The sequence below is a fragment of the Phyllobates terribilis genome, unplaced genomic scaffold (assembly GCF_046119375.1).
Source record: "Phyllobates terribilis strain yellow unplaced genomic scaffold, ASM4611937v1 Scaffold_7__3_contigs__length_470593459, whole genome shotgun sequence".
NCBI classification, from domain to species: domain Eukaryota; kingdom Metazoa; phylum Chordata; class Amphibia; order Anura; family Dendrobatidae; genus Phyllobates; species Phyllobates terribilis.
In genome coordinates, this window is record NW_027362767.1 from 182,114,028 (window position 1) to 182,140,537 (window position 26,510).

At 45.7% G+C, this 26,510-nt stretch overlaps 1 protein-coding gene across 3 annotated transcripts in view; it reads left to right on the forward strand.

Moving 5' to 3' along the window:
• Positions 1–26,510, forward strand: part of LOC141153050 (cortexin domain-containing 1 protein-like) — a 43,909-nt gene that overhangs the window by 11,047 nt on the left and 6,352 nt on the right. Inside the window, exon 1 of one of the 3 annotated variants that reach the window (XM_073637730.1) lies at positions 5,887–5,996. The exons of the other annotated variants lie outside the window; for them this stretch is intronic. The gene's annotated coding sequence lies outside the window, so the exon portion shown is untranslated. Of the gene's footprint in view, positions 1–5,886; positions 5,997–26,510 lie in introns of those variants that run through there. 3 annotated transcript variants of the gene reach the window in all.

The window sequence follows — 26,510 nt, forward strand, 5'->3', positions numbered from 1 at the left end:
AGCTCGGGTCCCCGTCCTGCATGTCTGGCGCTATTTAGAGCACCAATCATGCAGAGATTGTCTGCCACTCACTGTAATGTCACAGCCATGGTGGTTGTGGCATTACAGTGATTGCCCAAATCGATGGGAACAGTGCTCACAGTGAAACATGAAAAGTCGGCAATTCAGCAACGGCATACACCTGTACCTGACAATTTATAACAGAAAGAATAGAGCATCACACATAGATTAGATAGATAGAAACATGTCAGTCACATATATAAGAAGTACAGTGATAGTGTTGGTTACTGTACTTGTCATTTAGTGTTAAAATAAAGGATTTATTAAAAAAAAATTGGCGTGGGGTTCCCCATAATTTTAGTCTCTAGCGGAGGTTAAGCAGACGGCTGGGGCAGATGTTTGAAGCCTGGGAAGGGGGTAATACCCATGGAGCTTCCCAGGCTACTAATATCAGCCCCCAGCTGAATGCTTAGCCTTTACTAGCTATTAAAATGGTGGACCCCCAAAAAATGATGTGGGGTCCCCCCTATTTTAATAGCTAGCAAAGGCTAGGCAGACAGCTGGGGGCTGATATTAATAGCCCAGGAAGGGTGCCATGAATATTGGCCCCCTCCCAGGCTAGAAACACCAGCCGTCAGCCGCCCCAGAAATGGCGCATCCATAGGATGCGCCAATTCTGGCACTTAGCCTCGCTCTTCCCACTGCCCTGTAGCGGTGGCAGTGGGGTAATAGGGCTGGGGTTGATGTCAGCTTATAATGCCTGCTGACATCAAGCCCAGGTTAGTAATGGAGAGGCGTCTATAAGACACCCCCATTACTAACCCCATAGTCAAAGTTAAAAAAACACAAACACCCAGAATAAAGTCCTTTAATTGAAATAAAGACACAATTCTTCATTGTTCTAAATTAAACCATACTTACCATCACGCCCATTCCAGCTGAAGCCAATGTCTTCTGCAATAAAAGTAAAATAATAAACCAACCTCATCCTTACCTTTCCATGGTTCCCAGGACGGCTCCAGCACTGCTACGTTGACATGACAGGCTGGATCGCAGCAGAACGCTGCCATCCAGCTTGCCATGCCGCAGACACTGAGAAGCTCCTCAGTGAAGCTCCTCAGTGTCTGGCTGTGACGGCATCCAGATGAGCCGAGTTCATGTCCAATGAACTCAGCTCACCTCATGCACGTCACTGACAGCGTGGGAGAATCGCTCAGCTGCGATCCAGCCTGCCATCTCAATGCCATCCCAGCATGGGAGAATTCTCCTGCTCAAGCGCTGAGCGCAGGAGAATTCTCCCGTGCTGTCAGTGACGTGCATGAGGTGAGCTGAGTTCATTGGACATGAACTCGGCTCATCTGGATGCCGTCACAGCTAGACACTGAGGAGCTTCACTGAGGAGCTTCTCAGTGTCTGCGGCATGGCAAGCTGGATGGCAGCGTTCTGCTGCGCTCCAGCCTGTCATGTCAATGTAGCAGAGCTGAAGCTGTCCTGGGAACCATGGAAAGGTAAGGATGATGTTGGTTTATTATTTTACTTTTATTGCAGAAGACATTGGCTTCAGCTGGAATGGGCGATATGTTAAGTAGAGTTTAATTTAGAACATTAAAGAATTGTGTCTTTATTTCAATTAAAGGACTTTATTCTGGGTGTTTGTGTTTTTTTTAACTTTGACTATGGGGTTAGTAATGGGGGTGTCTTAACCTTGATGTCAGCTGGCATTATAAGCTGACATCAAACCCAACCCTATTACCCCACTGCCACCGCTACAGGGCAGTGGGAAGAGCGAGGCTAAGTGCCAGAATTGGCGCATCCTATGGATGCGCCATTTCTGGGGCGGCTGACGGCTGGTGTTTCTAGCCTGGGAGGGGGACAATATTCATGGCACCCTTCCTGGGCTATTAATATCAGCCCCCAGCTGTCTGCCTAGTCTTTGCTAGCTATTAAAATAGGGGGGACCCCACATCATTTTTTTTTGGGTCCCCCATTTTAATAGCTAGTAAAGGCTAGGTATTCAGCTGGGGGATGATGTTAGTAGCCTGAGAAGCTCTGTGGGTATTACCCCCCTTCCCAGGCTTCAAACATCTGCTCCAGCTGTCTGCTTAACCTCCGCTAGAGACAAAAATTATGGGGAACCCCACGCCAATTTTTTTTTTAATAAATCCTTTAACACTAAATGACAAGTACAGTAACCAACACTGTCACTGTACTTATTATATATGTGACTGACATGTTTTTATCTATCTAATCTATGTGTGATGCTCTATTCTTTCTGTTCTAAATTGTCAGGTACCGTTGCTGAATTTCCGGACGGCTTTTTTAAAGAGACGGGTCCATGAAAATCGGGAGGGCACTAGTGTGTTCCAAGTGTCCTGCTATGTTTTTCATGCACCCTCCTATATACCCTGCCTGCCTGTCTGCCTATATATTCTGCCTGCCTGACGTTTAATTGAGCACTGTTCCCATCGATTTGGGCAGTTTTTGACCTTCTGCAGAACGCCGGGGGGGCGACAGCCAGAAAAATGCTCGAGTTTCCCATAGACTTACATTGGGCTCGTTGCTCGGGTCGAGCACCCGAGTATTCTTATGTGCTCGACCCGAGCTTCGAGCACCCGAGCGTTTTAGTGCTTGCTCATCACTAATCGTTAGGAAAAGCCAGATGATGCAAATGTCCCAGCTTTATAGAAACCCAGTCTTCTCTAACCTTGTGCCAGCATCAGCCATGGGTTCCTCTAAGCAGCTGTCTAGCACTCTGAAAATGAAAATGGTGGAGGCATCAAAGCAGGAAAAGGTGATAAGAAGATAGCAAAGCGTTTTCAAGTTGCCCTTTCCTCAGATCAAAATGTAATTAATAAATGGCAGTTACCATGAACAGTGGAGGTCAAGATAAGGTCTGGAAGACCAAGCACAATTTCAGTGAGAGCTGCTCATAGGATTGCTAGAGACACAAATCAGAACCCCCGCTTGACTGCAAAAGATCTTCAGAAAGATTTAGCAGACTCCGGAGTTGTGGTACATTGTTCTACTGTTCAGAGACACCTGCACAAATATGGCCTTCATGGAAGAATCATCAGAAGAAAACCTCTCCTGCATCCTCACCATAAAAGTATGCAGAAGTATGCAAAAGAACATCTACACAAGCCTGATGCATTTTGGAAATAAATCCCGTGAACGAATGAGGCTAAAATAGAACTATAACTCTGTGGCCACAATGATCAGCGGTATGTGTGGAGAAGAAAGGGCACAGAATTTCAGGAAAAGAACATCTCGCCAACCATTAAGCATGGGGAGGATCAATCATGCTTTGGGGTTGTGTTGCCGCCAATGGCACAGGGAACATTTCACGGGTAGATGAGAGAATGGATTCAATAAAATTTCAACAAATTCTTGATGCAAACATAACACCATCTGTCAAAAAGCTGAAGGTGAAAAGAGGATGGCTTCTGACAATGGATAACGATCCTAAACACATGTCAAAATCCACAATAGACGAGCGCAAAAGGAGCAAAATGAAGGTTTTACGATGGCCCTCACAGTCTCCTGATCTGAACATCATTGAAAATCTGCGGCTAGACCTCAAAATAACAGTGCATCAGCCCATTTTCCTTTTTGTAATTTTTAAAATTAACCCTGCTGTTCTGTTCGGGTCTACTATACACTTATAATGTTCCGGTCATTTTTGACCGGACCTATTAAAGTCATGATTTTTAGCTAATTTAAGTGTTTTATTTGAATACCTGTAGCATTATTATACTGTATGTGGATATGGTTGTTCATAAACAAATGAAAAATGAAATCAAAAACTTAATTTTTATTTTTTTTTGTATCAAAAAATGTTACATGTCCTTATTGCAATATTCATGCATATTGCACATTTGCACATAAAAAAATATTCTTTATATAATTGTGAACTATAACTAATAACATCAAACTGTATGTAAATATATTTGTTTAAAAAAAATAAAAGAAATGAAAAGTTCTGTTTTTTTCTAAATAAAATGGTAAATAAGGTTCACAGTGCTAAATTTACTGTTTGCATTCATCACAAGTATAATTTACATGTCTTTTGCATAAGTACTTTGCGCAACTGCAACATATCACATTTGTTTTGTGATTACTTGATGTTGGACAGAAGGCGCATCATTTCCGTTTTAGGCTGGTTGCGTTGCTGGTGGAGGCCGTGGGTATCGTAGCAGTGCTGGTGGAGGCCGTGGGTATAGTAGCAGTGCTGGTGGAGGCCGTGGGTATAGTAGCAGTGCCGGTGGAAGCCGTGGGTATCGTAGCAGCGCCGGTTGAGGCCGTAGGTATTGTAGCAATATCGATGGAGGCCGTGGGTATTGTAGCAATATCGATGGAGGCGGTGGGTATCATAGCAATATCGATGGAGGCCGTGGGTTTCGTAGCAGTGCCGATGGAGGCCGTGGGTATTGTAGCAATATCGATGGAGGCCGTGGGTATCGTAGCACTATCGATGGAGGCCGTGGGTATCGTAGCAGTGCCGGTGGAGGCCGTGGGTATCGTAGCAGTGCCGGTGGAGGCCGTGGGTATCGTAGCAGTGCCGGTGGAGGCCGTGGGTATCGTAGCAGTGCCGGTGGAGGCCGTGGGTATCGTAGCAGTGCCGGTGGAGGCCGTGGGTATCGTAGCAGTGCCGGTGGAGGCCGTGGGTATCGTAGCAGTGCCGGTGGAGGCCGTGGGTATCGTAGCAGTGCCGGCGGAAGCTGTGGGTTCATTTTCTTTATCATGCTGTTGGATCCTGTGGACAATGGCTGCCGCTCCATCATCTCTGGGTGTTACTTTTCTTTCTTCGAAATATGGGCTGACCAGTGATTTTCCCAACTCCTCTATAAAAATTCTTCTTTTATATAGTTTATTTTTGTTTCAAGTTGGTTGTATTTCACGCCATAACACGAATCCATTGAATGCCGACACATCAAGAATGTTGTAAAAAATAACCATTGGCCCCGAACCAGCTAACACAAGGAAAATAAATAAGAAAATCTTTTCATTTACAATGTGAAATGTTGACAACTGAATTGAACTCTTTCTATATGAACAGCAGGGTAAATAAGATACAGCGGGAAAAAATTGCACATAACTACTGTATACTGGAAGCGAATCCACCTGCTGTATCATAATTTGTAAATGTATGTGTGTGTAAATCTGCACGGACCAAAAGGACCTAGATAAATTGATAAATAGTAGTAGATGCAATATATAGTCCAAAATGAGATTATAACTCCTTTATTTTACTCAAAAAATGGCTGGAGATTAGTATAAAAGGCTATCGGTTATTTTTGACCGAACAGTACAAGTGTAAAAAAAAAAACGTGGAGCAAAAAGTAAAAAAAAACAAAAAAATCTACCCATAGTAAGAACCCCTCAAATGAGGAAAAGTCAATTAACCACAAGTTTCAGTACCGCATAATGAATATTTAAAAAAATATGAAATTTTAAATTCAGTCAAAAACAGAACAACGGTTAAAAAAAAAAAGATTATATAGATATATCATTTTTTTTTTTTTTTGCCTAAAATAGAAAGGAAATGTGCCATCTTTAACTTTAGGCCTTTTAGAGATTATTTCATCTTCAACTTGTTTAACTGTTCACAATAATAGTAATTGTGACCAGGGGTGCCCAAACTTTTACATGTCACTGTAGGTGCAGGCTAAATAATGGAGCTAGAAGCCCACAGTAGTGGTGAGAGCTCCAGCTACCTGAATACTCAGGCAGCACCTTGCCCCCTGAGCCGGGCTATGTGGCCCAGGAAAGTGACGTCAGAGGCGCATTATTTTGCCTCGGAAAACCAACGCCTCGAGGAGCAGAGACCTGGTGGCAGAAGAGTGTTTCCAACCACTTATCCTCCTTTCTTTTGGAGTCAGACTATTGAATGTGTGCGGTCGGCTGACGTCCAGCTTTATACAAGGCTTCTGTCAATCTGCTGCTGACATCGAAGATACAAGGCGCGGTAAAGTGACACTTTCATTTGCTAAGTAAAGGTAATTACTACAGATAGAGGAGATACGATGTCAGGTCTGTCCCAGTGAAAAGGAGATTGTCTCTTATTCCGCGGGGCAGGGAAGCTAATGTCCATGATTCTACAGGGAACTACGATTACAGCCATATCAAGCTTCTGTTCTTGTTTTTTATATCTTTTGTTTTATTTGGTGATGAATTTTTTTTTTCAATTTGTTCAATTTTCTGACACCCATAACCTTTTTTATTTTCTGTGAATTGACATATTTGAAGTCTGATTTTGGGCGCAGCAAGCTGAAGTTTTTATACATACACTGTTGGTGCACATTACATGTTTCGATTATTTTTGCGACTGAAAAAAGCCCCCATAAATTTTGGCGTATTTTTCTTGCTTTTTATGGCATTTTCCACATGGGTTCATTACTATATATACAGTACAGACCAAAAGTTTGGACACATCTTTTCATTTAAAGATTTTTCTGTATTTTCATGACTATGAAAATTGTACATTCACACTGAAGGCATCAAAACTATGAATTAACACATGTGGAATTATATACTTAACAAAAAAGTGTGAAACAACTGAAAATATGTCTTATATTCTAGGTTCTTCAAAGTAGCCCCCTTTTGCTTTGATAACTGCTTTGCACACTTTTGGCATTCTCTTGATGAGCTTCAAGAGGTAGTCACCGGAAATGGTCTTCCAACAATCTTGAAGGAGTTCCCAGAGATGCTTAGCACTTGTTGGCCCTTTTGCCTTCACTCTGCGGTCCAGCTCACCCCAAACCATCTCGATTGGGTTCAGGTCTGGTGACTGTGGAGGCCAGGTCATCTGGCGTAGCACCCCATCACTCTCCTTCTTGGTCAATTAGCCCTTACACAGCCTGGAGGTGTGTTTGGGGTCATTGTCCTGTTGAAAAATAAATGATGGTCCAACTAAACGCAAACCGGATGGAATAGCATGCCGCTGCAAGATGCTGTGGTAGCCATGCTGGTTCAGTATGCCTTCAATTTTGAATAAATTCCCAACAGTGTCACCAGCAAAGCACCCCCACACCATCACACCTCCTCCTCCACGCTTCACGGTGGGAACCAGGCATGTAGAGTCCATCTGTTCACCTTTTCTGCGTCGCACAAAGACACGGTGGTTGGAACCAAAGATCTCAAATTTGGACTCATCAGACCAAAGCACAGATTTCCACTGGTCTAATGCCCATTCCTTGTGTTCTTTAGCCCAAACAAGTCTCTTCTGCTTGTTGCCTGTCCTTAGCAGTGGTTTCCTAGCAGCTATTTTACCATGAAGGCCTGCTGCACAAAGTCTCCTCTTAACAGTTGTTGTAGAGATGTGTCTGCTGCTAGAACTCTGTGTGACATTGACCTGGTCTCTAATCTGAGCTGCTGTTAACCTGCGATTTCTGAGGCTAGTGACTCGGATAAACTTATCCTCAGAAGCAGAGGTGACTCTTGGTCTTCCTTTCCTGGGGCGGTGCTCATGTGAGCCAGTTTCTTTGTAGCGCTTGATGGTTTTTGCAACTGCACTTGGGGACACTTTCAAAGTTTTCCCAATTTTTCGGACTGACTGACCTTCATTTCTTAAAGTAATGATGGCCACTCGTTTTTCTTTACTTAGCAGCTTTTTTCTTGCCATAATACAAATTCTAACAGTCTATTCAGTAGGACTATCAGCTGTGTATCCACCTGACTTCTGCACAACACAACTGATGGTCCCAACCCCATTTATAAGGCAAGAAATCCCACTTATTAAACCTGACAGGGCACACCTGTGAAGTGAAAACCATTTCCGGTGACTACCTCTTGAAGCTCATCAAGAGAATGCCAAGAGTGTGCAAAGCAGTCATCAAAGCAAAAGGTGGCTACTTTGAAGAACCTAGAATATCAGACATATTTTCAGTTGTTTCACACTTTTTTGTTAAGTATATAATTCCACATGTGTTAATTCATAGTTTTGATGCCTTCAGTGTGAATGTACAATTTTCATAGTCATGAAAATACAGAAAAATCTTTAAATGAGAAGGCGTGTCCAAACTTTTGGTCTGTACTTTATATATATTTATTTTTATTGGCTGTAAGCCATAATCATCAACATAAACACGTGAAATAGATCACTCTGTGTGTAATGATTCTATATAATATAGGAGTTTCACTTTTTGTATTGAAGAACTGAAATAAATTAACTTTTTGCTGATATTCTAATTTTGTGAGATGCACCTGTGTATTATACATATGTTTTATATTTTGATAGATGGGACTTTTATGGACTTGGCAATACAAAATATATATATTTTTTTCTTTTTTTTCTTTGTTAAAGGCAGAAAAGAAAATGATTTAATTTATTTATGTTTCTAAAAACTTTTTATTTTTATTTTTTTAGTTCTTCTAGGTGACTTGAATCTTTGATCATTTGATCCTTTTCAATATATTGCAGATGACAGCCATAGTGCCTTCTGAAGGCCCCCGGCTGCCATGAAAACCCATCAGCACCCTGAGTTCTCACCAAGCACACAAAGCTTGATATAAGATTGTGACACATTGAGAAGGAGTTGAAGACCTGTCACTGACCTGTCATAAATATGTATTTTTTGTACCTGGTGTAAATGCCGCTGTTCTCCTGAATCGGGGGATGTTTTTCTTTTGTTCCTGCGCCTCTCCGTTCCTGAGATATGGCTTCCTCTTTCCTGTATATAAAATTAGTCTTGTTAGTCAAGTGGGTTGTCTTGGGTTCCGCACCCAGTTGACTAACAAGACTAGATTTCTATACAGGAAAAAAAGATGCCATATCTCAGGAAAAGAAAGGCGTAGGAACAAAAGCAAAACATCCCCGGATTCAGGAGAACAGCGGCATTTACAACAAGTACAAACATTACATATTTATAGCAAGTGACAGGACCCTTTAAAGGGAATTTCCAAGATGTTTTTTTTTTTTAATAAACCGTACCAGATCCAGGAGGCTGGCAGCCAAGTACATGAAACAAGGCTGCAAATCTTGCACTGCTGATCGGTGAGGTGCCAAGAGTCGGACCCCCATCAATCTAATTTTGATGTCCTAGCCTATGGATAGACCATTAATTTTAAAAGACTGGATAATCCCTTTAAAAAAAAAAAAAAAAGTACATACAGTACTTGCTGAGTTAATGTTCCAGTGCATTGGGTGGCCGACATCCTGCCCTCTATCTGTAATCCTGACAATCTAATATACATTAAATCAGAAGTAATGTCACTTTGAAAATATCTGGCAAACTTCCTAGAAAGCCCGGTCCGGTCACCATAATGAGATGTATAGCTGAAGCGTGTATGCACAGAGAACGTTAGCGTACAGCCAATTACACAATATGTACACGGACAGATCCAGGTGACCAAAGGTTTATTAGTGAAACTTATTGCTCCTCTTATTATCCTTTCACTTCCAAGCATGCTGGGATTTGTAGTTTCCTTGTGTTGACAGAGACAAAACAGTCCAGGAGCGGATATTCAGCCTATATAACTGGTCCAGCTGCACAGGGACCAACATCCTCGCCGATTAATTGCTGCGAGCACACAGTATTCGGGGCCAAAACTACAAAGCTCCGTATGTTGTGTAGTGGCCATTGCCGAAAACTGAAGCTCAGCTTCCATTCACTTCAATAAGAGCTAAATCTGCCATCGGGAGCCAGAGATATGGGCCTTTTATTTACTGCTAATTTTTATGGTTTTTACTAAGGGGTGTGGCTACCTGGATCCTTGGGGCGTGGCTACCGCAATCCTTGGGGCGTGGCTACCGCAATCCTTGGGGCGTGTCTACCTGAATCACCGGGGTGTGGCTACCTGGATCCTCCGAGACATGGCTACCTGGATCATCAGGGCGTGGCTTCATGGATCCTCGGGGCATAGCTACCTGGTTCCTCAGGGGTGTGGCTACATGGATCCTCGGGGGCGTGTCTCTAGGATTCTCTGCATAATTACCCTTTAAAAGAGCATAAAAATTATCACTAAATAAAAAAAAACTATATCTCTGTAACCGTATGGCGGATTTTAGAAAAACAAAAACTGAAAAACTCAGGGAACAGTGGGAATAAAATAAGAGCAAAACTGGATACTTTTGACCTGGTGACTGGTCCTTTTTAATGTGTATATTTGTGCATAATCTGTACAGGTGTTTACTATGTGTATGTGTGTTATGTCTGCAATGTATATAAACACGTGTTATGTACACTGCTCAAAAAAATACAGGGAACACTTAAACAACAGAATATAACTCCAAGTAAATCAAACTTCTGTGAAATCAAACTGTCCACTTAGGAAGCAACACTGATTGACAATCAATTTCACATGCTGTTGTGCAAATGAAATAGACAATACATGGAAATTATTGGCAATTATCAAGACACCCTCAATAAAGGAGTGGTTCTGTAGGTGGGGACCACAGGCCACATCTCAGTACCAATGCTTTCTGGCTGATGTTTCGGTTACTTTTGAATTTTGGCTGTGCTTTCACACTCGTGGTAGCATGAGACTGACTCTACAACCCACAGAAGTTGCTCAGGTAGTGCAGCTCATCCAGGATGGCACATCAATGCGAGCTGTGGCAAGAAGGTTTGCTGTGTCTGTCAGCGTAGTGCCCAGAGGCGCTACCAGGAGACAGGCCAGTACACCAAGAGATGTGGAGGGGGCCGTAGGAGGGCAACAACCCAGCAGCAGGACCGCTACCTCCGCCTTTGTGCAAGGAGGAACAGGAGGAGCACTGCCAGAGCCCTGCAAAATGACCTCCAGCAGGCCACAAATGTGCATGTGTCTGCACAAACGGTTAGGAACCGACTCCATGAGGGTGGTATGAGGGCCCGACGTCCACAGATGGGGGTTGTGCTCACAGCCCAACACCGTGCAGGACACTTGGCATTTGCCACAGAACACCAGGATTGGCAAAGTCTCCACTGGCGCCCTGTGCTCTTCACAGATGAAAGCAGGTTCACACTGAGCACATGTGACAGACGTGACAGAGTCTGGAGACGCCGTGGAGAGCGATCTGCTGCCTGCAACATCCTTCAGCATGACCGGTTTGGCAGTGGGTCAGTAATGGTGTGGGGTGGCATTTCTTTGGAGGGCCGCACAGCCCTCCATGTGCTCGCCAGAGGTAGCCTGACTGCCATTAGGTACCGAGATGAGATCCTCAGACCCCTTGTGAGACCATATGCTGGTGCAGTTGGCCCTGGGTTCCTCCTAATGCAGGACAATGCCAGACCTCATGTGGCTGGAGTGTGTCAGCAGTTCCTGCAAGATAATAATAATAACAATCTTTTATTTTTATATAGCGCTAACATATTCCGCAGCGCTTTACATACATTATCGTCGCTGTCCCTGTCGGGGCTCTCAATCTAGATTCCCTATCAGTATGTCTTTGGAGTGTGGGAGGAAACCGGAGAACCCAGAGGAAACCCACGCAAACACGGGGAGAACATACAAACTCCTTGCAGATGTTGTCCTTGGTGGGATTTGAACCCAGGACCCGAGCGCTGCAAGGCTGCAGTGCTAACCACTGCGCCACCGTGTTGCCCGCATGAAGGCATTGAAGCTATGGACTGGCCCGCCCCTTCCCCAGATCTGAATCCGATTGAGCACATCTGGGACATCATGTCTCGCTCCATCCACCAACGTCACGTTGCACCACAGACTGTCCAGTCGTTGGCGGATGCTTTAGTCCAGGTCTGGGAGGAGATCCCACAGGAGACCATCCGCAACCTCATCAGGAGCATGTCCAGGTGTTGTAGGGAGGTCATACAGGCACGTGGAGGCCACATACAATACTCAGCCTCATCAGGAGCATGCCCAGGCGTTGTAGGGAGGTCATACAGGCACGTGGAGGCCACACACAATACTCAACCTCATCAGGAGCATGCCCAGGCGTTGTAGGGAGGTCATACAGGCATGTGGAGGCCACACACAATACTGAGCCTCATCAGGAGCATGCCCAGGCGTTGTAGGGAGGTCATACAGGCACGTGGAGGCCACACACAATACTCAGCCTCATCAGGAGCATGCCCAGGCGTTGTAGGGAGGTCATACAGGCACGTGGAGGCCACACACAATACTCAGCCTCATCAGGAGCATGCCCAGGCGTTGTAGGGAGGTCATATAGGCATGTGGAGGCCACACACAATACTGAGCCTCATCAGGAGCATGCCCAGGCATTGTAGGGAGGTCATACAGGCACGTGGAGGCCACACACAATACTCAGCCTCATCAGGAGCATGCCCAGGCGTTGTAGGGAGGTCATACAGGCACGTGGAGGCCACACACAATACTCAGCCTCATCAGGAGCATGCCCAAGCGTTGTAGGTAGGTCATACAGGCACGTGGAGGCCACACACAATACTCAGCCTCATCAGGAGCATGCCCAGGCGTTGTAGGGAGGTCATACAGGCACGTGGAGGCCACACACCATACTGAGCCTCATCAGGAGCATGCCCAGGCGTTGTAGGGAGGTCATACAGGCACGTGGAGGCCACACACAATACTCAGCCTCATCAGGAGCATGCCCAGGCATTGTAGGGAGGTCATACAGGCACGTGGAGGCCACACACAATACTCAGCCTCATCAGGAGCATGCCCAGGCGTTGTAGGGAGGTCATACAGGCACGTGGAGGCCACACACAATACTCAACCTCATCAGGAGCATGCCCAGGCGTTGTAGGGAGGTCATACAGGCACGTGGAGGCCACACACAATACTGAGCCTCATCAGGAGCATGCCCAGGCGTTGTAGGGAGGTCATACAGGCACGTGGAGGCCACACACAATACTGAGCCTCATCAGGAGCATGCCCAGGCGTTGTAGGGAGGTCATACAGGCACGTGGAGGCCACACACAATGCTCAGACTCATCAGGAGCATGCCCAGGCGTTGTAGGGAGGTCATACAGGCACGTGGAGGCCACACACAATACTCAGCCTCATCAGGAGCATGCCCAGGCGTTGTAGGGAGGTCATACAGGCACGTGGAGGCCACACACAATACTGAGCCTCATCAGGAGCATGCCCAGGCATTGTAGGGAGGTCATACAGGCACGTGGAGGCCACACACAATACTCAGCCTCATCAGGAGCATGCCCAGGCGTTGTAGGGAGGTCATATAGGCACGTGGAGGCCACACACAATACTGAGCCTCATCAGGAGCATGCCCAGGCGTTGTAGGGAGGTCATACAGGCACGTGGAGGCCACACACAATACTCAGCCTCATCAGGAGCATGCCCAGGCGTTGTAGGGAGGTGATACAGGCACGTGGAGGCCACACACAATACTCAGCCTCATCAGGAGCATGCCCAGGCGTTGTAGGGAGGTCATACAGGCACGTGGAGGCCACACACAATACTCAGCCTCATCAGGAGCATGCCCAAGCGTTGTAGGTAGGTCATACAGGCACGTGGAGGCCACACACAATACTCAGCCTCATCAGGAGCATGCCCAGGCGTTGTAGGGAGGTCATACAGGCACGTGGAGGCCACACACAATACTCAGCCTCATCAGGAGCATGCCCAGGCGTTGTAGGGAGGTCATACAGGCACGTGGAGACCACACACAATACTCAGCCTCATTTTGACTTGTTTTAAGGACATTACATTAAAGTTGGATCAGCCTGTAGTGTGTTTTTCCACTTTAATTTTGGGGGTGACTCCAAATCCAGGCCTCCATTGGTTAATAAATGTGATTTCCATTGATGATTTTTGTGTGATTTTGTTGTCAGCACATTCAGCTTTGTACAGAACAAAGTATTCAATGAGAATATTTCATTCATTCAGATCTAGGATGGGTTATTTGAGTGTTACCTTTATTTTTTTGAGCAGTGTATATACATGTGAGTATTTTATATATGCTGTGTGTATATGTAGCACCCCGAGGACTCTGCTGCTACAGGGGTATTGCACCTCGAACCAGAGGTGTGGTATTCCACTCCCGGGTAAGGATGGAGTGTGGGACTGAGCTCAGCTAGCTGCATGCACTACACTCACCCCATTTCCGGGGGACAGAACAACGGTACTCCCACCAAGTAGATGTGCAGGTACGATAGCGTCTGTCCCTGGCTGGAGTGGAGGGGGGAGGAACATCCCAGTAGTGTAGGGGCAGATAGGGGAGGGACTCTGGGCATAGAAGTAGGAGCCCATTGGGTGCTAGTCACCTGGGCTCACACATAGAGGGAGTATATAAGGTGGGCACCATCTTAGGACAGAGAGAGTCCAGGTCTGTTCAGAGAGTTCAGCCAGGAGGGCTGACAGGGAGCTGTGGCTCCGGCTGGGCCCAGCTCCAGGGCCAGGCCTGAAGCAGAGAGGAGGAGGAAGAAAGGCCCAGAGACGCAGGACAAGAGGGAACCCTGAGATCCCACAAGTGAACGGGTGAAGGGTTGGCAGAAACGGGTACCGGATCCCAAGCTGGCAGAGGCAAGATATCCTTAACCAGGAACCGGAGGTCGTGGTCAAGCTTTGGCATGACCCTCACCACACTCACCAGGAAGGCATACCACGAATAGGGTCAGGAAAGCCAGAGAAGGTTTTACCACCAAGAGGCCCGAGGGAGCCGGACAAAGGTGGGTCCCTGGTGGGAACGGCCAGTAGGAAGGAAGAGAGGGGAGCTCAGGAACTGCCTGGGGGTTGGCCGAGTCCCACACCTGGTGGACGCAGCACGACTCGGGTGGTCACTCAAGGCCGGAGTGACCGGGGCGACACCTGTGAGTAAAAACCCTGAAACTGCATCACATGTCTCTGAGCTTTCTTGCTGCACCATCGCTACCACCATCATCTACTCTTGCTGCCCTGAGGCCGTACCCCTCCCGTTGGGGGTTATACCATCTACGCTGCACAACCATATCACCGGCCTCAGCGGACTGTCCTGCAGCAGCAGCCCTAAAGCTGCATTCAACGGGTGGCTTAGTCGTACAACACCCTACTATTCAAGACACTGCCGCTCAGCTTGACTCCCTGGGCACGGACCGGGTCACCGCCACGAGACTACTACCCCCATCTGATCCGGATCCGGGTAAGCTCCCCCGTGCGCGCGATGCCGCGCGACGCAGCAGGCCCAGGGGCGCGTCATATGTGTGTGCTATGTATAGAGTATATGTGTGTAATGTATTTGCATGTGCTATTTTTATATATTTGTGTGTATATGTGTCTCTAATGTGTTTTGTGTGTGTAATATGCAGGTGGGGCAGGATGGAGGGGAGGCCCAAACAAACATCCTGCACAGTATCCCTCCTGCACAGTGTCCCTCCTGCACAGTGTCCCTCTTGCACAGTGTCCCTCTTGCACAGTGTCCCTCCTGCACAGTGTCCCTCTTGCACAGTGTCCCTCTTGCACAGTGTCCCTCTTGCACAGTGTCTCTCCTGCACAGTGTCCCTCCTGCACAGTGTCCCTCTTGCACAGTGTCCCTCTTGCACAGTGTCCCTCCTGCACGGTGTCCCTCCTGCACGGTGTCCCTCCTGCACGGCGTCCCTCCTGCACGGCGTCCCTCCTGCACGGTGTCCCTCCTGCACGGTGTCCCTCCTGCACAGTGTCCCTCCTGCACAGTGTCCCTCCTGCACAGTGTCCCTCTTGCACAGTGTCCCTCTTGCACAGTGTCCCTCCTGCACAGTGTCCCTCCTGCACAGTGTCCCTCTTGCACAGTGTCCCTCCTGCACAGTGTCCCTCTTGCACAGTGTCCCTCTTGCACAGTGTCCCTCCTGCAGTGTCCCTCCTGCAGTGTCCCTCTTGCACAGTGTCCCTCCTGCACAGTGTCCCTCTTGCACAGTGTCCCTCCTGCACAGTGTCCCTCCTGCACAGTGTCCCTCCTGCACAGTGTCCCTCCTGCACAGTGTCCTTCCTGCACAGTGTCCTTCCTGCACAGTGTCCCTCTTGCACAGTGTCCCTCTTGCACAGTGTCCCTCTTGCACAGTGTCCGTCTTGCACAGTGTCCTTCCTGCACAGTGTCCCTCTTGCACAGTGTCCCTCTTGCACAGTGTCCCTCTTGCACAGTGTCCCTCTTGCACAGTGTCCCTCTTGCACAGTGTCCCTCCTGCACAGTGTCCCTCCTGCACAGGGGCCCTTAGCTATCAGTATCCACTCTTGATGCCACCCATATAGTCATACCTGACCGGTAGCAAAATGTCTTTCAAAATCATAACTTATGCTTCATCAAATTGAAGTCTCGGGAATTGCAATGTGATCGATTCTCTTATCAGATGACGTCACAAGAGAAGGAAGGGGCTCTCAATATCATTTCAGTCATAGCATTATAAAATACATATACAAACGCTTGTGTGCAATACTGTCATAATGCAATATAAAACAAACACTTATCGACGACCTTTGCTCTGATCAAAAGTGCTTACTGTTTTTTTTTTTAAATTCCTACCTCTCTCCTGAGTATTTTGCTTTTTTCTTTTTAAAAATCCGCCATATGGTTCCAGAGATATGGACCTTTTTATTAAATGCTCCCGTTATGCAAATTTTTATGGTGCAGAGCCTAAAGACACGCCCCTGAGGAGCCTGTGAACCACGACAAGGCTCACATCTCTGGAACCGTATGGCGGATTTAAAAAAATAAAAGATATAAATATTCAGGGGATCAGTGGGAATAAAATAAGAACAAAAACTGGCCATTTTTTTGTCCTTTTGTCAGGTCCTCTTTAAAATCCTATCCACAAAACAATATTTTGAAAATGGCACCAAACAGTAAGAAAACCTCTTATCCAGCCATTGCCCAAAGTCTGATTTCAATGTCTATGAAAATAACAGCAGTGAAATCGTCCTGATCACCTGAGCGCACTCATCATAAATTCTTTTCATGTGTCTCTTCTGTTGTGCTCAGTACCATCTGATGTTCACTTCTTCCCTGCTCCCTGATATAAATGTCCCTGTAGGTATATTTCCTACATTACTGATGCATGCTCCCCAGCTGTTCCAGCCGGGGCAGTATACAGCTATATACAGATCTCTTTCACCAGTACGATTGGACAGGATAAAGCAGAATCATCACTTACCCCAAACCAGAGAAAAGAAAGCATGTACTTGCTGCTCTCATCCCCTCAACAATGTAGAAATGCTTTTGGTGCTCTGTCTAGACAGTCTAATGTGTACATGAACTATCTAGATTTGCATGCTATTTAACTTGCCAAGCACTCATGCATCAGTATCCTACCAGCACTATAGATGCTAGAACCTCTTTTCTCTCACTTTCCAGTTTGCATTGCTCCTGCAGCTGTTTTGCAAAATGGATTGAACATGTGTAGCTGCCATATCCGTGCTCTGTAACTTACGATTTTCTCATTTTTAGTGAACAGTGTCACCTCATTAGCATACTGCCAGCATTATAGGTGCTGTGACTTTTTATACCTCACTTCCCAGCTTGCATTGCTTCTGCAGCTATCCTGCCACATGGATTGACCATGTGCAGCTGTGAAATTTATCATCCACGCTTATCCCAATATAAATCAGCAGGATTGGATAGGTTAAAGATGAGTCATCAGTCACTGAAAACCAGAGAAAAAAACATGGCCATGCTTCTCGCTTCCTCCTCAACATGCTAAACATGTTTTTGGTGCACATACCAGTCTAATATGTCTAGGAACAGTCCAGATTCTCATCTTCTCATTTTCAGTGGGCAGAGCCTCCTCATTAGCATTTTGCCAGCACTATAGGTGCTGCAACTTTCTTTCCTTTACTTTCCAGCTTGCCCATGGATTGATTAAAATGTAATCCACCATACAAAATGACCAGTGCCTTGCATGTTCAATGTGATCATACTATAAAACTGGTTATTTAAGCCATACACTATTACAAATTAAGCCAGGAAGCTGAGATACGTGAAACTGTAAGTCGTCACACTGTAGCTGGAGCTACTTTCCCTGTCCCTTTAAAATACTCATTACTAACCCAGTGTTCTGAATTTCCCTAAGATTCTCTGCAGGTATCCATTTCCCTACACCAGCTGTGCCAACGCTCTCCGGGCAGGGTGGTGCCAAAATGTTAAAAAATTCCCTTTAAAGTAAATCTCACAGGCATAAAAAAAAGCAAAATAGCAAAGGCAGCAGACTTGTAGCTGAATTCTGCATTTCTGTCCTGTACGTTTGCAGCAAGGCCACCATTTAATAGGATTGGGTAGCCGTGAACCATGAAGGTCAATAGAAGGTCACTTGTCACAGTCTGCGCCAGTAAAGGTTATTCATCTGATGGCTGCCTCATTTATCCAGGCGGAGATGAGACCTCAGGAGCTCAGCTGGGAGCTGCCTACATAAGCCTCACGGAGCAAGATCAAGCCTTACTGGGCTATATATATATATATATATATATATATATATATATATATACTGCTCAAAAAAATAAAGGGAACACTTAAACAACAGAATATAACTCCAAGTAAATCAAACTTCTGTGAAATCAAACTGTCCACTTAGGAAGCAACACTGATTGACAATCAATTTCACATGCTGTTGTGCAAATGGAATAGACAATAGATGGAAATTATTGGCAATTATCAAGACACCCTCAATAAAGGAGTGGTTCTGCAGGTGGGGACCACAGACCACATCTCAGTACCAATGCTTTCTGGCTGATGTTTTGGTCACTTTTGAATGTTGGTTGTGCTTTCACACTCGTGGTAGCATGAGACAGAGTCTACAACCCACAGAAGTTGCTCAGGTAGTGCAGCTCATCCAGGATGGCACATCAATGCGAGCTGTGGCAAGAAGGTTTGCTGTGTCTGTCAGCATAGTGTCTAGAGGCTGGAGGCACTACCAGGAGACAGGCCAGTACATGAGGAGATGTGGAGGGGGCCGTAGGAGGGCAACAACCCAGCAGCAGGACCGCTACCTCCGCCTTTGTGTTAGGAGGAATAGGAGGGGCACTGCCAGAGCCCTGCAAAATGACCTCCAGCAGGCCACAAATGTGCATGTGTCTGCACAAACGGTTAGAAACCGACTCCATGAGGGTGGTATGAGGGCCCAACGTCCACAGATGGGGGTTGTGCTCACAGCTCAACACCGTGCAGGACTCTTGGCATTTGCCACAGAACACCAGGATTGGCAAAGTCGCCACTGGCGCCCTGTGCTCTTCACAGATGAAAGCAAGTTCACACTGAGCACATGAGACAGACGTGACAGAGTCTGGAGATGCCGTGGAGAGCGATCTACTGCCTGCAACATCCTTCAGCATGACCGGTTTGGCAGTGGGTCAGTAATGGTGTGGGGTGACATTTCTTTGGAGGGCCGCACAGCCCTCCATGTGCTCGCCAGAGGTAGCCTGACTGCCATTAGGTACCAAGATGAGATCCTCAGACCCCTTGTGAGACCATATGCTGGTGCGGTTGACCCTGGGTTCCTCCTAATGCAGGACAATGCCGGACCTCATGTGGCTGGAGTGTGTCAGCAGTTCCTGCAAGATGAAGGCATTGAAGCTATGGACTGGCCCGCCCGTTCCCCAGACCTGAATCCGATTGAGCATATCTGGGACATCATGTCTCGCTCCATCCACCAACGTCACGTTGCATCACAGACTGTCCAGGAGTTGGCGGATGCTTTAGTCCAGGTCTGGGAGGAGATCCCACAGGAGACCATCCGCAACCTCATCAGGAGCATGTCCAGGCGTTGGAGGGAGGTCATACAGACACGTGGAGGCCACACACAATACTGAGCCTCATCAGGAGCATGCCCAGGCGTTGTAGGGAGGTCATACAGGCACGTGGAGGCCACATACAACCTCATCAGGAGCATGCCCAGGCGCTGTAGGGAGGTCATACAGGCACGTGGAGGCCACACACAATACTCAGCCTCATCAGGAGCATGCCCAGGCGTTGTAGGGAGGTCATACAGGCACGTGGAGGCCACACACAATACTCAGCCTCATCAGGAGCATGCCCAGGCGTTGTAGGGAGGTCATACAGGCACGTGGAGGCCACACACAATACTGAACCTCATCAGGAGCATGCCCAGGCATTGTAGGGAGGTCATACAGGCACGTGGAGGCCACACACAATACTCAGCCTCATCAGGAGCATGCCCAGGCATTGTAGGGAGGTCATACAGGCACGTGGAGGCCACACACAATACTGAGACTCATTTTGACTTGTTTTAAGGACATTACATCAAAGTTGGATCAGCCTGTAGTGTATTTTTCCACTTTAATTTTGGGGGTGACTCCAAATCCAGGCCTCCATTGGTTAATAAATGTGATTTCCATTGATGATTTGTGTGTGATTTTGTTGTCAGCACATTCAGCTTTGTACAGAACAAAGTATTCAATGAGAATATTTCATTCATTCAGATCTAGGATGTGTTATTTGAGTGTTCCCTTTATTTTTTATATATATATACACTGCTTAAAAAATAAAGGGGACACTCAAATAACATATTCGTGCATATGACTGTCCTATTAACCTGACCCCCGGAGCTAAACTACCCAAGTCCAGACTGTATTACCTTTCTGGCCCTGAGAGACAAGCCATGAAGAATTTCATTGCGGAAAGTCTGGAGAAGGGACATATCAGACCCTCATCTTTGCCCGTGGCAGCAGGGTTCTTCTTCGTGAAGAAATTAGATGGCGGTCTACGTCCCTGTTTAGATTTCCAGGAGTTAAATCAAATTACCATCCGTGATCCATACCCTCTTCCTCTGATTCCAGATTTGTTCAGCCAGGTTGTGGGAACTAAGGTATTCTCCAAGTTGGATTTACGGGGAGCCTACAATCTGGTTAGAATCAGGGAAGGGGACGAATGGAAGACAGCGTTCAATACCCGGAAGGTAATTTCGAGAGTCTGGTTATACTTTCTGGCTTGACCAATGCACCTGCGGTATTCCAACATTTCATTAATGATATTTTCCATCATTTGGTGGGGAGGTTTGTGGAGGTCTGTCTGGATGATATTTTGGTTTACTCACCTGATTTTGAGACACATCGGGGGCATGTTAAACAGATGCTTCATATATTAAAGGATAACAAATTATATGTCAAACTAGAAAGTGTGTTTTCGCTGTTAGGAGGTGCAGTTTTTGGGGTACTTGTTGTCATCTTCGGGTTTTCAAATGGATCCGGAGAAGATCCGTGCAGTCCTTGATTGGGACTGTCCCGAGAACCTGAAGGCTTTACAGTGTTTTCTGGGCTTTACTAATTTTTATCGGAAATTTATCCCAAATTATTCGGTAATTGTGAAACCCCTCACTGACATGACAAGGAAGGGGTCTGATCTTTCTAAATGATGGGATGCCGCCCTGCTGGCTTTGTCCTCCCTAAAGAGCTGTTTTGCCACAGCACCTATAATCAGTCAACCTGATGTTTCCTAATCCTTTATTGTGGAAGTTGATGCGTCAGAAGTGGGGGATGGGGCTGTGTTGTCTCAGGGTCCATCCCCTGGTAAATGGCATCCATGCGCTTTCTTTTCTAAGAAATTATCTTCGGCTGAGAGAAATTATGAAGTGGGTGATAGGGAGCATTTGGCGATTAAATTGGCGTTCGAAGAATGGCGACATTGGTTGGAGGGTGCTGTCCATCCAATTACTGTTTATCATGGACCATAATAACCTGTCATATCTTCAATCGGGTAAACGTCTCAACCCTAGGCAAGCTAGATGGTCCCTGTTTATTATTAGGTTCAATTTTGTTGTCACTTTCCGTCCAGGGTTCAAAAACGTCAAGGCTGATCTGTTTTCCCAGAGCTTCACTGGTGGTTGTGACCATGAGAACCCTGCCCCGATTTTGCAGAAGGGGGTAGTCATTTCGGCATTGCACCCTGAACTGGAGGGTGAGGTGTTGGAGGCTCAGGGGGACGCCTCTGCCTCCTGCCCTACAGGAAGGTTATTTGTACCATCTAATCTGCACCATAAAGTAATTAGGGAACATCACAACTCTGTGCTTGCTGGTCATCCAGGTAAAAAGGCAACTGCGGACCTCCTTTCCCGTCGTTTTTGGTGGCCGGGGTTGCACACGTATCTGTGTGTAGTATTTGCGCACTCTCTAAAGTATCGCACACCCGTCCGTCTGGTCCTCTGCTTCCACTACCTATTCCTAGTAGGCCATGAACACACTTGTCCATGGATTTTATTACTGACCTACCAGTATCTGCAGGCAAAACTGTGGTTTTGATGGTTGTAGATGGCTTCAGTAAAATGGTTAACTTCGTCGCATTACTGGCACTTCCGAATGCCCAAACTCTTACTCAGGTGTTTATAAGTGAGATCGTGAAGCTTCACAGAGTTCCCTCCAATGTGGTATCAGATCGGGGGACCCAGTTTGTTTCCAAGTTCTGGAAAGCATTCTGTTCTCGACTGAGGGTGCAACTGTCCTTTTTCTCTGCTCAAGCAATATTTTGAACCTCTTGAGTCCTCTCCCCTACCGCCACCCCCAATCATGGCTGATGGTAATTTGGAGTTTCAGATTTCGAAGATTGTAGATTCTCATCTCCAGTGTCGTTCCCTACAATACTTGGTGCACTTGAAGGGTTATGGTCCAGAGGAAAGGATGTGGGTTTCAGCATCAGAGGTGAATGCCCCCAGGTTGGTTTGTACATTTCACACCTCTTATCCTGAGAAACCTGGTCCTGAGTGTCCGGAGGCCACTTGTAGAAAGGGGGGGTACTGTCACGGGTGTGTCAGGTGTAATAGACAGTCGGTCTGGATCTAGCTGTAGAAGGTCACTGCGCTTGGCATTGCAGACACCTTCTTAATCATTCCTCCTTTAAGACCCAGCGGCGACCTCCTCTTTGCTGCTGATTGACACACCCTTGCATGGGAGTTAAAAACCCTGAGTTTGCTCCAGGCAATCGCCAGTGATACCTCTATGTATAGGCTTGGAGCATAGCAGTCGGCTAGCGTCTTCTCTGGTGCCCTTGGAGGACAGTTGGCGTTACTCCTCTGGAGTCTGCTGAAGCTAAGTTAATCCCCTTTGTTTAAAAAATAGTATCAGTGTCGCTCAGAGGATCTGCCATTAGACCTGCTGCGAATTCAAAGACAAAACCACAAACCACTTGGCCTTTCCCACACCTTGCGTGACACCTACGTGCACCATTTTGAAGAATTTGATGGTAAAAAACTGCATCAAATACTATAGACAAAGGTATTTATCAAGTGGGCATTGCTCTCACAGTAATTAGGCAAAGTAGTCTGAAGACATGCCCCCGAGAATCCTATTAGCCTTTTTTTTTAATAGTTATCATAGGCCAATCATGTAAAAATATTCCAGACGTTGTTAATCAAAGCTACGGAGTAAACTAAAGCTTTGATCCCATAATGAAAATGTGTAACAGAGAATACCAACCATCATTTCTTTATTTTTGCACTTTTATTTCTTTTCCTCCCCATCTTCCAAAATCCGTAACTTTTTTTTACTATCGACATAGCCGTATGAGGATTTTTTTTTTCTTTGTGGGACAAGTTGTAGATTTGAAATTTACTATCCAAGTTACCATATAATGTAATGAAAAACAGGAAGCAAAAAGTCCAAATGAGGTGAAATGGTGAAAAAAAACCTCAATTCCGCCATTATTTTTATTCATTTAGTTTTTATTGCCTTCATTGTGTGGTAAAAATGACCTGCCCTTACTGGTGTATGGGGCCTGGTGATCACAGGGGGCAACTTTCACTATAATTTTTAATTCCCTTGGGAACTTGAACCTGCGATTCTATCCACAGGATTATGTATAACTTGCTGATCGCTGGGAGGCCCCAGTGGTCGGTTCTCCAACAATCCTGGACCCTTAGATCGGAGCTCTTATGATGCTCAACCTCTACTACTTTCATTGTCTATGAGACTACCGGAGAACGTGGTGAAGAAAGCCAAGTACAGCGCGCCGCTATTTCCGGCAATCCCATTGACAATAAATTGTATTGAGGCTGAGTATGCACGCTCCCGCTCCATTAAACAAGGGTCTCTACAGAGTCCCCTTTTAGGGGTTCCAGCACTAAAATTGCAAAATTAGCAAAATCAGTTTTTCCCTTGCTGGAACTCCCAGTAATCAGCTGTGATCTGCAGTAAAATTGGACAGTGAGTGTTTAACCGGTTCCCGACCGCCCACTGTAGATAAACGTCGGCGCTTGCCGGGCTCTGTGCAGTGCCGACGTTTAAAAACGGTGGGTGGTCTCGCAGTGCTCAGGACCCCCAGGGTCCTGCAAGCACTGCGATTCCGGTGCAGAGCGTTAGCTCTGACAGGGTACATCATCGGGACCTGATTACATCAGGTCCCAGTGATGTTAACCCTTTGCTGTCTTCTATATGCTGTGATCTATAGTGATCGCGGCATATAGGAGACAACAGGAAGAGAGGGGGTCGTCTTACTTACCTCCGAAGACCTCCGTTTCGTTTGAGGACCTGGGGTTGCTATGGCAGCTGGAGGTCACATGACCGCCTCCAGCTCTGCCATATATGGTGTCCTTCCTGTCTGTCTTCAGCCTGTATGTAGCTGATACCAGACAGGAGACTCTGACTGAAACAGTCAGTGAAGATCTCATATAATGTAATATATGTGTATTACATTACATGAGATCAGTGATCAGAAAAATAAAAATTAATGTCCCATACAGGGACTAAGTAAAAATGTAAAAAAAAGTTAAAAAAAAGTTTTTAAACTATTAAAAAAAAAATCACAAAATAAATAAAAATAAATAAATAAAATATTAAACCAATAAATCCGTAAATTATTACAAAACCAAAAAAAGTACACATATTTGGTATCGCCGCGTCCGAAACAACCCGAGCTATAAAACTGTCACACTAATTAACTCCTTCTGTGCACACCGTAATAAAAATAAATAAAAAACGGAGCAAAAAAATATGCTTTTTCATCATATCGCCAAACAAAAAGTGGAAAAAAATGCGATCAAAAAGCAGAATAGAAATAAAAATGGTACCACTGAAAACGTCATCTTGTTCCGCAAAAAAAAGCCGCCATACAGCTCCATCAGCCGAAAAATAAAAAAGTTATAGCGCTCAGAATAAAGCAATGCAAAAAAAATATTTTTTTTCTATAAAATTGTTTTATTGTGTAAAAGCGCCAAAACATAAAAAAAATACAGTAAGTGTAGTATCGCTGTAAACGTACTGACCCGAAGAATAACGCTGCCTGATCACTTTTACCACACGCAGAATGGCATAAAAAAAACCTCAAAAAACAATTCCTGAAGTGTTTGTTTTTGTTAACTTTACCTCCCAAAAAACGGAATAGAAAGCGATCAAAAAATGTCACGTGCCCAAAAATGGTTCCAATAAAAATTTCAACTCGTCCTGCAAAAAACAAGCCGTCACATGACTCTATCGGCCGAAATATGGAAAAATTATAGCTCTCAAAATATGGTGATGCAAAAACTAGATTTTGCAAAAAAAAGCGTATTTTAGTGTGTGACAGCTGTCAGTCATAAAAACCCGATATAAATCTGGTATCTCTGTAATCGCACCGACCCGAAGAATAAAGTAATCTAATCAGTTATATCACACTAGGAACGGCATAAAAAATAAATAAAACAAATATTATTCACCTGCTACTGATTTGTTTATTATGTCTCCCAAAGATCCCAGTAAGGCTCTGCCCACATTTATCCTGTGCTCTGCGCTGAGCACTTACACCAGAGTTTCCGTGTAAATCTCTGAAATACGTGATTCAGCCAGAACCCATGACGGAAGATTCCCTGTAATGAGGCAGATATAGGCCACTGTGGATGCCGTCTAGCCTGGGATCCCACGGTGTCATTTGTTTTAGGCGTGCATAAAAGTGCGGTTGGCCACAGTTTTGTGCACTTCTGAAAAAAAGGACACCACTAAACAGAGGCCAGACGGAGTCCAGAGTAACTCTGCTGCCTCATTATAGTGAATGGATCCTGGAGGGGTTTCATCTGAATTACATCACTTGGAAATTTAGATGGAAACCCCGATGTAAGTGCTCAGCCTAGAGCACCGGATAAATGTTACGTAAAATGTTCCCAATAAAAGCTTCAACTCAGTCCTCAAAAAAAGCTAGTCCCCACTCAGGTCCATCATCTGTTAAAAATATAAGGGAGTTCCAAGTTACTGGTAGCAGAAAGGCTCTGGAAAAGCAAAATGGTCCTTGCCCCCCAAAAGAAATTCAGAAAATTTTGTGCTCCCAAATCCAAATGCCTATTCTACAATAATTTGTTCTCCAATTGTCAAATAGCGCTCCTTCCCCCTCAAATCTCACCGTATGGCTAAGTGGTACGATACAGCCACATATGGGGTATTGACACTTTTAGAAGAAATTGTGTGACACATTTCGGCACCATTTTTACCCATTGCCCTGTGTGAAAATGTAAAATCTGAGGGTAAAACATTTTTTTGTGGTAAAAATATAATTATGCTTTTTTCACTGCCCAATGGTATAAATTTAAAAATTAAAAAATACTCACTACTTCCCTAGATGAATTCCTTGAGAGGTGTAGTTTACAAAATGGGGTCACTTGTGGGGGTTTCTGCTGTTTTGGCATGTCAGCGACTCTTCAAATGTGACATGGTGTCTGCTGCCTATCCCAGCCAACATAGCGCTTCTTTCTCTTCCGAACCCTGCCGTACACCAAAGCAGTGGTTTT